Source organism: Schistocerca serialis, chromosome 9 (assembly GCF_023864345.2).
Source record: "Schistocerca serialis cubense isolate TAMUIC-IGC-003099 chromosome 9, iqSchSeri2.2, whole genome shotgun sequence".
Lineage (NCBI taxonomy): Eukaryota > Metazoa > Arthropoda > Insecta > Orthoptera > Acrididae > Schistocerca > Schistocerca serialis.
Genome location: NC_064646.1, coordinates 337,887,158 through 337,899,498, shown reverse-complemented (window position 1 = coordinate 337,899,498; position 12,341 = coordinate 337,887,158).

The window sequence follows — 12,341 nt, the reverse complement described above, 5'->3', positions numbered from 1 at the left end:
GGATGTGTGTGATGTCCTTAGGTTTGTTAGGTTTAATTAGTTCTAAGTTCTAGGGGACTGATGACCTCAGATGTTGAGTCCCATATTGCTCAGAGCCATTTGAACCATTGATATCCTTTCACCTTGAATTTTAATTCCACTCCTGAACATTTCTTATATTTCCATCATTGCTTCCACGATGTACAGATTGAACAGCGGGGGCGAAGGGCTACATCCTTGTCTTACATCCTTTTTAATACGAGCACTTGGTTCTTGGTCGTCCACTCTTATTATTCCCTCTTGGCTATTGTATATATTGTATATGACCTATAGCTTGGCCCTACTTTTTTCAGAATTTCGAACATCTTGCTCCATTTTACATTGTCTAACGCTGTTTTCAGGTCGACAAATCCTATGAACGTGTCTTGATTTTTCTTTAGTCTTGCTTCCATTATTAACCGCAAGGTCAGAATTGCCTCTCTCGTGCCTTTACCTTTCCTAATGCCAAACTGATCGTCATCTAACGCATCCTCAATATTCTTTTCCATTCTTATGTATATTATTCTTGTAAGCAAATTGGATGCATGAGCTGTTAAGCTGATTGCGCGATAATTGTCGCACTTGTCAGCTCTTGCCGTCTTCGGAATTGTGTCGGTGATAGTATGTCGCCTGACTCATACATTCTACCCACCAATGTGAATAGTCGTTTTCTTTCCACTTAGAAATTCTGATGGAATGTTATCTATCCCTTCTGCCTTATTCGACCTTAAGTCCTCCAAAGCTCTTTTAAATTCTGATTCTAATACTGGATCCCCTGTCTCTTCTAAATTGACTTCTGTTTCTTCTTCTATCGCATCAGACAAATCTTCCCCCTCATAGAGGCTTTCAATGTATTCTTTCCACCTATCCGCTCTCTCCTCTGCATTTAACAGTGGAATTCCCGTTGCACACTTAATATTATCACCCTTGCTTTTAATGTCACCAAAGATTGTTTTGACTTTCCTGTATTCTGAATCTGCCCTTCCGACAATCATTTCTTTTTCGACGTCTTCACATTTTTCCTGCAGCCATTTCATCTTAACTCCCCTGCACTTCCTATTTATTTCATTCCTCAGCGACTTGTATTTCAGTTTCCCGGAACATTTTTGTACTTCCTTTTTTCATCGATCAATTGAAGCACTTCTTCTGTTACCCATGGTTTCTTCGCAGTTACCTTCTTTGTACCTATGTTTCCCTTCCCAACTTCTGTGATTTTAGAGATGTCCATTCCTCTTTAACTGTACTGCCTACTGAGCTATTCCTTATTGCCGTATCTATAGCCTTAGAGACCTTCAGCCGTATCTTGCCATTCCTTAGTACTTCCGTATGCCACTTCTTTGCGTACTGATTCTTCCTGACTAATGTCTTAAACTTCAGCCTACTCTTCATCACTACTACGAGGGTTGGAACTTAAATAGTGGCAACACTGCTGTGGAGACACTATGCAATGGAATCTAGTATCGTCGCTGATAGCACACGTTGTTGACATACCTACCTTCCCTCCGAGCAAATGGACTCGCCCGTCCCACGTCACCGGCGTGCGCACAATCGAGGGAAACACGGTCACTTGTGAGCGAGCGGTGTAACGTGTGTTATCCTAACGCATTTCGTTCCTCCACGGCAGACCGTCAGTTCATTTTTTGGAGCATCACCTGCGACAAGCTTTGCGAAGAGAAGCAGCAGCAATTTCTGCGCAACCCACCAATCATTTTGCACGACAATGCGCGGGCGCATATAGCGCAATCTGTGGCTGCCCTGTTCGGTCGATGGGACAGGGAAGTACTGTACCATCCACCATGCTCCCCGGACTTAAGTCCTTGTGACTTTGATTTGATATCGAAGATGAAGAAACCACTTCGTGTCATTCGCTTCAGTACTGTTGCAGAGATTCGACAGGCAATAGACCGCTCCATTCGCACAATCAACAGAACAGGTTCTGCTAACGCTATACTACGCCTTCCTCCTCGCTGGCAACGGTTTCTACACAACGCTTGTGACTATTTTGAGGGACTCTAACAGGTGCAAACATGTAACTCTTTTGTATCAGTTGTGAATAAATAGTTGCCACTATTTAAGTTCCAACTCTCGTATATTGTGAGCTGAGTCTATATCTACTCCTGGGTACACCTTACAATCCAGCATCTGATTTCGGTATCTCTGTCTGACCATGATGTAATCTAACTGAAATCTCCCCGTATCACCCGGACTTTTCGAAGTATACCTCCTCCTCTTGTGATTCTTGAACGGAGTATTCGCTATTACTAGCTGAAACTTGTTACAGAACTCAATTAGTCTTTCTCTCTCATTCCTTGTCTCAAGCCCATATTCTTCTGTAACCTTTTCTTCTACTCCTTCCCCTACAACTGCATTCCAGTCCCCCATGACTATTAGATTTTCATTCCCCTTTACATACTATACAGGGTGATCGGAAATTCCCGTTACAGACTTCTAGGACTTGTAGAAGGGAATGAGTACATCGTATTTTGAATAGGAACCCATGTGTGGAAACGTCATCCAACGAGACTACAGAGCGTAAAAGTTATAGACTCGGGCGTCTGTAAATGATGTACGTATACACGAGGTGATTCCGTGATGATGTTACAGACTTTCTAGGACGATGGAGAACGATAAATGTATTAATTTGAAGTAACGATCCTTGTACCGGAATCGAAGGAGTAGAAAGTTATAAACGAAAACCGTTCTGATACCTCTGACAGTTGAATACATGTACTGGTTCTTGTGTTGCGAAGCATGTAGGTCTGGTAACTTTCAGTGGTGGTACTGTGGACAAAAACGAGAAAAAATGTCCAATAAACGTGGACTCTAAATTGCAAACGTGAGGAGCTATGACCATTCGTTCATCTTCGCTAATGTGAAACACATCTCCCCTACTGAGCAAGTGTTCATAGCTGTTAAGGTACTCACTTTAGAGCCCATGTGGGCTGATGATGTCTGTAACATCATCAAGGAATCACCCCGTGTACACGTACATTTACAGACGCCCTCGCCTATAACTTTGACGCTCTGTAGTCTCGTTGGATGACGTTTCCGGACATGGGTTCCTATTCAAAATACGATGTACTTACTCCCCCCTACAAGTCCTGGAAGTCTGTAACGGGAATTTCCGACCACCCTGTATTACCCTTTCAATATCCTCATACACTTTTTCTCTCTCTTCATCTTCAGCTTGCGACGTCGGCATGTATACCTGAACTATCGTTGTCGGTGTTGGTTTGCTGTCGATTCTGATAAGAACAACTCTGCCACTGAACTGTTCACCGTAACACACTCTCTGCCCGAGTTTCCTGTTCATAACGAATTCTACTCCCGTTATACCATTTTCTGCTGCTGTTGATATTACCCTATACTCATCTGACCGGAAATCCTTGTCTTCTTTCCACTTTACTTCACTAACTCCTACTTAATCTAGATTGAGCCTTTGCATTTCCCTTTTCAGATTTTCTAGTTTCTCTACCACGTTCAAGTTTCTGACATTCCACGCCCCGACTCGTAGAACGTTATCCTTTCGTAGATTATTCACTCCTTTTCTCATGGTAACCTCCCCCTTTAGCAGTCCCCTTCCGGAAATCCAAATGGGGAACTATTCCGGAATCTTTTGCCAATGGAGAGATCATCATCACACTTCTGCGGATACACGTTACGTGTGTTTAATGCAGTGGTTTCCATTGCGTTCTGCATCCTCATGCCGTTGATCATTGCTGATGGGGCAGTCCCGCCCCCCTCCCCCCCCCCCCCCCCCTCGCCTAGGACAAGACAGTACCCTGTGCCTCTGTCCGCTCCTCCGCCCTCTTTGATAAGGTCGTTGGAAGAATGAGGGATGACTTCTTATGCCGGAAGTCTTCGGCCGCCTATGCTGATTATTAATCAAAATTTAAGCAGCGGAAGGATTCGAACCCGGGACCTACTCCTAGACCACGGGTACATAACTCTGTAAAATTTATTCATATCCTTCCGCATTTAGAGTACTTATACCGAGCGAGGTGGCGCAGTGGTTAGCACACTGGACTCGCATTCGGGAGGACGACGGTTCAATCCCGTCTCCGGCCATCCTGATTTAGGTTTTCCGTGATTTCCCTAAATCGTTTCAGGCGAATGCCGAGATGGTTCCTTTGAAAGGGCACGGCCAATTTCCTTCCCCATCCTTCCATAACCCGAGCTTGCGCTCCGTCTCTAATGACCTCGTTGTCGACGGGACGTTAAACACTAACCACCACCACCACCAGTACTTATAAGCACACCAATAGTATCACATCCTAACCAAGGAAAAAAAGCACCCGCATACCGTAATACCAGTTCCTTCGCTGTTGGCACTATGCATGAGGGCAGGTATTGTTTCCCAGCCGTTCTCAATCCATCGGATTGTCTCAGGGTATAGCTCCTCCACAATTTTCGATGGTCCGTGTCAGTGCTTAATTTCTAAAATTTTAGGTAACGGAATGCACCTTTTCAGCCATCCAACCTAAACCTCTCCCAGCCATAAAAATCGCGAGCTTCGAGTTTTGAAAATCTGTAGTAAAACTTAGGTGAAAAACCATTTTTTAAAACATACTGTTTCGAAATTCAGTTTTTTAAAACATGATATATTGTAACAAAAATAGTAAAACCACAAGATTTAATTGAAAGGCGAAATGTACCGATCGCAACATATCTTGGTATTGCTAAGATCGTTGGCAGTGGTAAACAAAAGAGACTCGACACGAAGGTTACCGATACGTACCGATCAAAGCTTCGGGACAAAGTTCATCTATCATCGGTATACTGTACACACACACACACACACACACACACACACACACACACACACGCACGAACACGCATACACAGTAAGTCGCCCCACGTTCCTATCCACTGCACTGCGTTGGTAGCCCATTGTCGGGTTCACCGATGCCGCGGCCGGCCGTGGTGACCGAACGGTTCTAGGCGCTACAGTCTGCAACCGCGCGACCACTACGGTCGCAGGTTCGAATCCTGCCGCGGGCATGGATGTGTGTGATGTCCTTAGGTTAGTTAGGTTTAAGTAGTTCTAAGTTCTAGGGGACTGATGACCACAGAACTTAAGTCCCACAGTGCTCAGAGCCATTTTTTTTTTTAACTGATACCGTGGCATCGGTAAGTTACAGTTACATTGCGATTTAATACAGGTGTACTGTTTTAAATCTCCAGTGCAGACTTGTTCCAGCGATTTCAAAAGAATCCCTAGGACTTGCTGGAAAACCGTTTCTACCGAAATTAAGCCCTTGTCCCTACTCATCAGTTCATTAGGTGTACCTGATCTTCGTTTTGCCGTGGTTGTTCCTTCGCTTTTCCACTTCACAATTACATCATCAGTTGAATTGGGCCGTTTTAGGATTGAAATGTTGTTGATGGATTTCTTAGCCGTGCTCCGGTGACATCCAGTAGCTAGCACACGTTGTAAGTGACTGAGCTCTCGTGAGTGACATAAGCTGCTGTTACTGTTTCTCTACTGACGTCAAGACAACCCACGCCTACTTGTGTACTGGCGTGACATTTGGTGGTCACTTCTGCATTACATAGCGGTGCCCGGATACTTAAGATCACTTAGTGTACATCACTCATCCTTGCAGTGTTACGAGAAGTAAACTGAAGCAGTGCTTCTAAACTTCCTTTGTGAAGCGCGCTGCCACTGAATTGATCGAGAATGTTGAATCTGTAATAGCGTAAGAGCACAGTTATAGGTTAAAATGAAATTCGTGCATTTATACAGATACGATTGTACCTCTGGTTGTAATGTAATGAGACTACTTTCTTGTCACACCTCTTACGAACGGCGTTCAGTAAGTAATGCAACACTTTTCTTTCTCGGTCAATTTCGGTTGAAAAAATGAGGATATGTTGCGGGACATCGTGGAATATTTCCACTTCAGCCCCTATATTTTCATGAAGTTCCGATAGGAAGCAGAAAGCTGTAATTGAGTTTCTTTTGGCGGAAAGCTAGAGCATCGCAGATATAACAAGCCCTTGCAGAATGTCTGCGGAGGTCTGGCAGGGAACAAAAGCACGGTGAATCGTCGGGCGAGACGTGTGTCACCGTCGCGAGAAGGTCGCGCAAAAGCGACCGATCTTCAGCGTGCCGGACGGCCACACACAATTTGACTCCAGAAATGATGGAACGTGCTGACAATCTCTGTCGAGGTAATCAACGGATCACAAACACCTCGCTGCTCTGTTGGTAGTGCTGACACACTCGTCCACCAGTCGGGGTATTCAGAGGTGTGACCCGCAGGGTACAGGCAATAAGGAGCGACGGAGGACCATTTGTTCGGAATTGCTTGCGCGTTACGAGGCCGATCGTGACCGAACACTGTCACAGGCGAAGAAACACGGGTTCATCCCTTCGAACCGAAAGCAAAACGGCAGTCCATGAAGCGGCGCCATACGCCTCTCCTCCGAAGAAAAAGTTCAAGGCCGCACCCTCAGCCGATAAAAACACGGCGGCGGTCTTCTGGCACTCTGAAGGAGTTGCTATGTTGGCGTCCTCCCTCATGGTGCAACTACCAACTCTGAATTGTTTTGTGCTAACTTCAGGAAAATGAAACTGAAGGAAATTGAAATGCCGGCCGGAGTGGCCGAGCGGTTCTAGGCGCCACAGTCTGGAACCGCGCGACCGCTACGGTCGCAGGTTCGAATCCTGCCTCGGGCATGGATGTGTGTGATGTCCTCAGGTTAGTTAGGTTTAAGTAGTTCTAAGTTGTAGGGGACTGATGACCTCAGAAGTTAAATCCCATAGTGCTCAGAGCCATTTTTGAAATTGAAATTCTGCTTTTTCGTCGCCACAAAAATGCGAACGAACTTCTCCTTTTTCATGACAACGTAAGGCGTGTGACGCCTTACGTTATCTACGTATCCGAGAGGAGCTCACAAAACTTCATTGAACAGTTACTCCTCCTCCACCCTACAGTCCTGATTTCGCACCTGGCGACCTCCACCTGTTTGGCCTAACGAAGGAATGCACTCTGCGGGAAGTAGTTGGTGGATGTGGGGAGATTATTGGCTCCGGCGTCGACCAGTAACGTGGTACCGTGCGTGCGCGCAGGTCCTCCCAGTAAGGTGGCGTAAGGGCGTCGCACTGAAAGGAGATCATGTTGGAAAGTAGGCTTTTATAGCCAAAAGAGTGGGAAATAACATGGCGTATTCTAATCCTGAATAAAACCAACCTGTTTTAAGAAAAAAAGCGTTGCATTACTTATTCAAGCCCTTCGTACTTGGCAGAGGCAAGGTGCGTTTTTCATGAGGTGAAGCCCGCACTCGTAAATTTTTAGTACTAAAAGTGGGCGGAAATCGAATTTATTTATTTACTAGCTGACAAACCCGGCTGTTCATTTTGCCAGTTTTCCGGTAGAAACGAAAACAAAGAATGTACTGTGTTCGTAGTGTAATATCCCGAACAGTTTCCGTTTCGCTTGTCTACGACGCTATTTTGTAAACGTCTATATGGCAATGCCTCTTCGTAGCTCTACAAGGTGTATCATAATAAATGGCGTAAACGCATACTGTTGAAAGAAGAAGAAACTAGAAGCAAAAAAGTCTCAGTAAACATAGGGTCGAAAATGCATACCTTCAGAGCTACGAGCAATTTTTCATCTTCCATGCTGTGAAATAAATCTCTTCTACTGCAAACTCGTTGCTTTCCATAATTTGGAAAGTGGCAGTATGGACCAAAACAATAAAAATTTTCCAGTAAACATGTGCTCTAAAACGCTTTCCTTAAGAGCTATGAGCACTTTTTCATCTTCGCTACTTTGAAACACAACTCTTCTAACGAACAAATGGTCATAACTTATAAGGTATACGTTTTAGAGCACATGTTTACCTGACATTTTTTTATTGTTTTGGTCCATACTGCCACTTCCCAAAATATCGAAAGAAAAGAGTATGCAGTAGAAGAGATTTGTTTCACAGTATCGAAGATGAAAAATTGCTCGTAGCTCCTAAGGTATGCATTTTTGACTATATGTTTACTGAGACTTTTCTGCTTCTAGTATCGTGTATTTTCAACTGTATGCGTTTACGCCATTAATTGTAATACACCCTGCATATATGAATGTTTTCGCCTTCAGGCGTTTGCGCTTTGCAGTTGAAAGCTGCCGGCTTCAGTAGTTTCCTTAAGTCGACTAGACTGTAGGACAGTCTTAATAGTAAGGAATAAATGCATTAAAGCATCATGCATGACGCGGCATTTTCATCTCAGTGTTTATGACGTCACGTCTCTCGAATTATGTGCTGTACAACGATATAATCGTTTAGTTACGTTCAGCGACATCTGTAGATAAGTCTGCAAAATGGCTCGCGAATGGAGTCAGTAGTAATGAAGTAATAAATTTAAACGTCACGCAGAATGCGGCAGTTCTTCGCCCATCTCACAAGGGGAGGCCACGACGATGGGATCACGGATTTACTTCAGACTTTGTACACCTTTAGTAGGCCATCAAAACACCACGATGGGCAAGTAGTAAAGTGCAATTCCGAGAAAATCGCAAGAGAATTTTAACGTGTCTTGTTACCTAACGGATCTCCGCCCCCCCCCCCCCCCCCCGCCCAACAATGAAGCATGGACCTTGCCGTTGGTGGGGAGGCTTGCGTGGCTCAGCGATACAGATGGCCGTACCGTAGGTGCAACCACAACGGAGGGGTATCTGTTGAGAGGCCAGACAAACGTGTGGTTCGTGAAGAGGGGCAGCAGCCTTTTCAGTAGTTGCAGGGACAACAGTCTGGATGGTTGACTGATCTGACTTTGTAACACTAACCAAAACGGCCTTGCTGTGCTGGTACTGCGAACGGCTGAAAGCTAAGGGAAACTACAGCCGTAATTATTCCCGAGGGCATGCAGCTTTACTGTATGGTTAAATGATGATGGCGTCCTCTTGGGTAAAATATTCCGGAGGTCAAAAAAAGTCCCCCATTCGAACCTCCGAGCGTGGACTACTCAGGAAGATGTCATTATCTGGAAAAAGAAAACTGGCGTTCTACGGATCGGAGCGTGGAATGTCAGATCCCTTAATCTGGCAGTTAGGTTAGAAAATTTAAAAAGGGAAATGGATAGGTTAAATTTAGATATAGTGGGAATTAGTGAAGTTCGGTGGCAGGAGGAACAAGACTTTTGGTCAGGTGAATAAGGGGTTATAAATACAAAATCAAATAGGGGTAATTCAGGAGTAAGTTTATTAATGAATACAAAAATAGGAGTGCGGGTAAGCTACTACAAACAGCATAGTGAACGCATTATTGTGGCCTAGATAGACACGAAGCCCACGCCTACTACAGTAGTACAAGTTTAAATGCCAACTAGCTCTGTAGATGATGAAGAAATTGATGAAATGTATGATGAGATAAAAGAAATTATTCAGGTAGTGAAGGGAGACGAAAATTTAATAGTCATGGGTGACTGGAATTCGAGAGTAGGAAAAGGGAGAGAAGGAAATATAGTAGGTGAATATGGATTGAGGCTAAGAAATGAAAGAGGAAGCCGCCTGGTAGAGTTTTGTGCAGAGCATAACTTAATCATAGCTAACACTTGGTTCAAGAATCATGAAAGAAGGTTGTATACATGGAAAGATCCTGGAGATACTAAACGGTATCAGATAGATTATATAATCGTAAGACAGAGATTTAGGAACCAGGTTTTAAATTGTAAGACATTTCCAGGGGCAGATGTGGACTCTGACCACAATCTATTGGTTATGAACTGTAGATTAAAACTGAAGAAACTGCAAAAAGGTGGAAATTTAAGGAGTGGGACCTGGATAAACTGACTAAGCCAGAGGTTGTACAGAGTTTCAGGGAGAGCATAAGGGAACAATTGACAGGAATGCAGGAAAGAAGTACAGTAGAAGAAGAATGGGTAGCTCTGAGGGATGAAGTAGTGAAGGCAGCAGAGGATCAAGTAGGTAAAAAGACGAGGGCTAGTAGAAATGCTAGGGCAACAGAAGAAATATTGAATTGATGAAAGGAGAAAATATAAAAATGCAGTAAATGAAACAGGCAAAAAGGAATACAAACGTGTCAAAAATGAGATCGACAGGAAGTGCAAAACGGCTAAGCAGCTATGGCTAGAGGACAAATGTAAGGATGTAGAGGCTTATCTCACTAGGGGTAAGATAGATACTGCCTATAGGAAAATTAAAGCAGTTGTATGAATATTAAGAGCTCAGATGGAAACCCAGTTCTAAGCAAAGAAGGGAAAGCAGAAAGGTGGAAGGAGTATATAGAGGGTCTATACAAGGGCGATGTACTCGTACTTGAGGACAATATTATGGAAATGGAAGAGGATGTTCATGAAGATGAAATGGGAGATATGATACTGCGTGAAGAGTTTGACAGAGCACTGAAAGACCTGAGTCGAAACAAGGCCCCGGGAGTAGACAACATTCCATTAGAACTGCTGACGGCCTTGGGAGAGCCAGACCTGACAAAACTCTACCATCTGGTGAGCAAGATGTATGAGACAGGCGAAATACCCTCAGACTTCTAGAAGAATATAATGATTCCAATCCCAAAGAATGCAGGTGTTGACAGATGTGAAAATTACCGAACTATCAGTTTAGTAAGTCACAGCTGCAAAATACTAACACGAATTCTCTACAGACGAATGGAAAAACTGGTTGAAGCCGACCTCGGGGAAGATCAGTTTGGATTCCGTAGAAATTTGGAACACGTGAGGCAATACTGACCTTACGACTTATCTTAGAAAATACACTAAGAAAAGGCAAACCTACGTTTATAGCATTTGTAGACTTACAGAAAGCTTTTGACAATGTTGACTGGAATACTCTCTTTCAAATTCTGAAGGTGGCAGGGGTAAAATACAGGGAGTGAAAGGCTATTTACAATTTGTACAGAAACCAGATGGCAGTTATAAGAGTCGAGGGGCATGAAAGGGAAGCAGTAAAGGAAACAAAAGAAAAATTCGGAGTAGGTATTAAAATTCATGGAAAAGATATAAAAACTTTGAGGTTCGCCGATGACATTGTAATTCTGTCAGAGACAGCAAAGGACTTGGAAGAGCAGTTGAACGGAATGGACAGTGTCTTGAAAGGAGGGTATAAGATGAACATCAACAAAAGCAAAACGAGAATAATGGAATGTAGTCGAATTAAGTCGGGTGATGCAGAGGGAATTAGATTAGGAAATGAGACACTTAAAGTAGTAAAGGAGTTTTGCTATTTGGGGAGAAAAATAACTGATGATGGTCGAAGTAGAGAGGATATAAAATGTAGACTGGTAATGGCAAGGAAAACGTTTCTGAAGAAGAGAAATTTGTTAACATCGAGTATAGATTTAAGTGTCAGGAAGTCGTTTCTGAAAGTATTTGTATGGAGTGTAGCCATGTATGGAAGTGAAATATGGACGATAAATAGTTTGGACAAGAAGAGAATAGAAGCTTTCGAAATATGGTGCTACGGAAGAATGCTGAAGATTAGATGGGTAGATCACATAACTAATGATGAAATATTGAATAGAATTGGGGAGAAGAGGAATTTGTGGCATAACTTGACAAAAAGAAGAGACCGGTTTGTAGGATATGTTCTGAGGCATCTAGGGATCACAAATTTAGCATTTGAGGGCAGCGTGGAGGGTAAAAATCGTAGAGGGAGACCAAGAGATGAATACACTAAGTAGATTCAGTAGGATGTAGGCTGCAGTAAGTACTGGGAGATGAAGAAGCTTGCACAGGATAGGGTAGCATGGAGAGCTGCATCAAACCAGTCTCAGAACTGAAGACCACAACAACAACAACCCAACTGACACATCTATGTGTAGAGGGCGGACATTAGAGTTCACAGTGGTCAATCGGTTTGCGTTCGAGCTACAGAAGACGAACGGGTATGGGGCGACACTTCAACTCCCGCTCAGGCCTTCATTTTTGTAGTACAGGTGTAAATTCTATGATGTTCAAAAATTTGCACCTACGCTATTCGTTCTCGCTACTTTAGCTACGTCTCACCGCGACGCAGGTTAACTGCCGAATTGGGCCTGTCCGTGTCTGCAGCTCGAAGCCTTGAAGCCGTAAAACTTAGAACTACTTAAACCGAACTAACCTAAGGACATCACACACATCCATGCCTGAGGCAGGATTCGAACCTGCGAAAGTAGCAGTCCCACGGTTCCGTGCTGAAGCGCCAAGAACCGTTCGGTCACCGCGGCCGGCTCAGCACAGAAGTAACAAACTTAAACGTCATACATGATCCGGCCGTTTTTGACGCATCTCATTGTTTATGACGTCATATCTCCCGACGTATGACAGGCAGGTGGTTGTTACGCCGACAGCGATTGTTGCCATACAC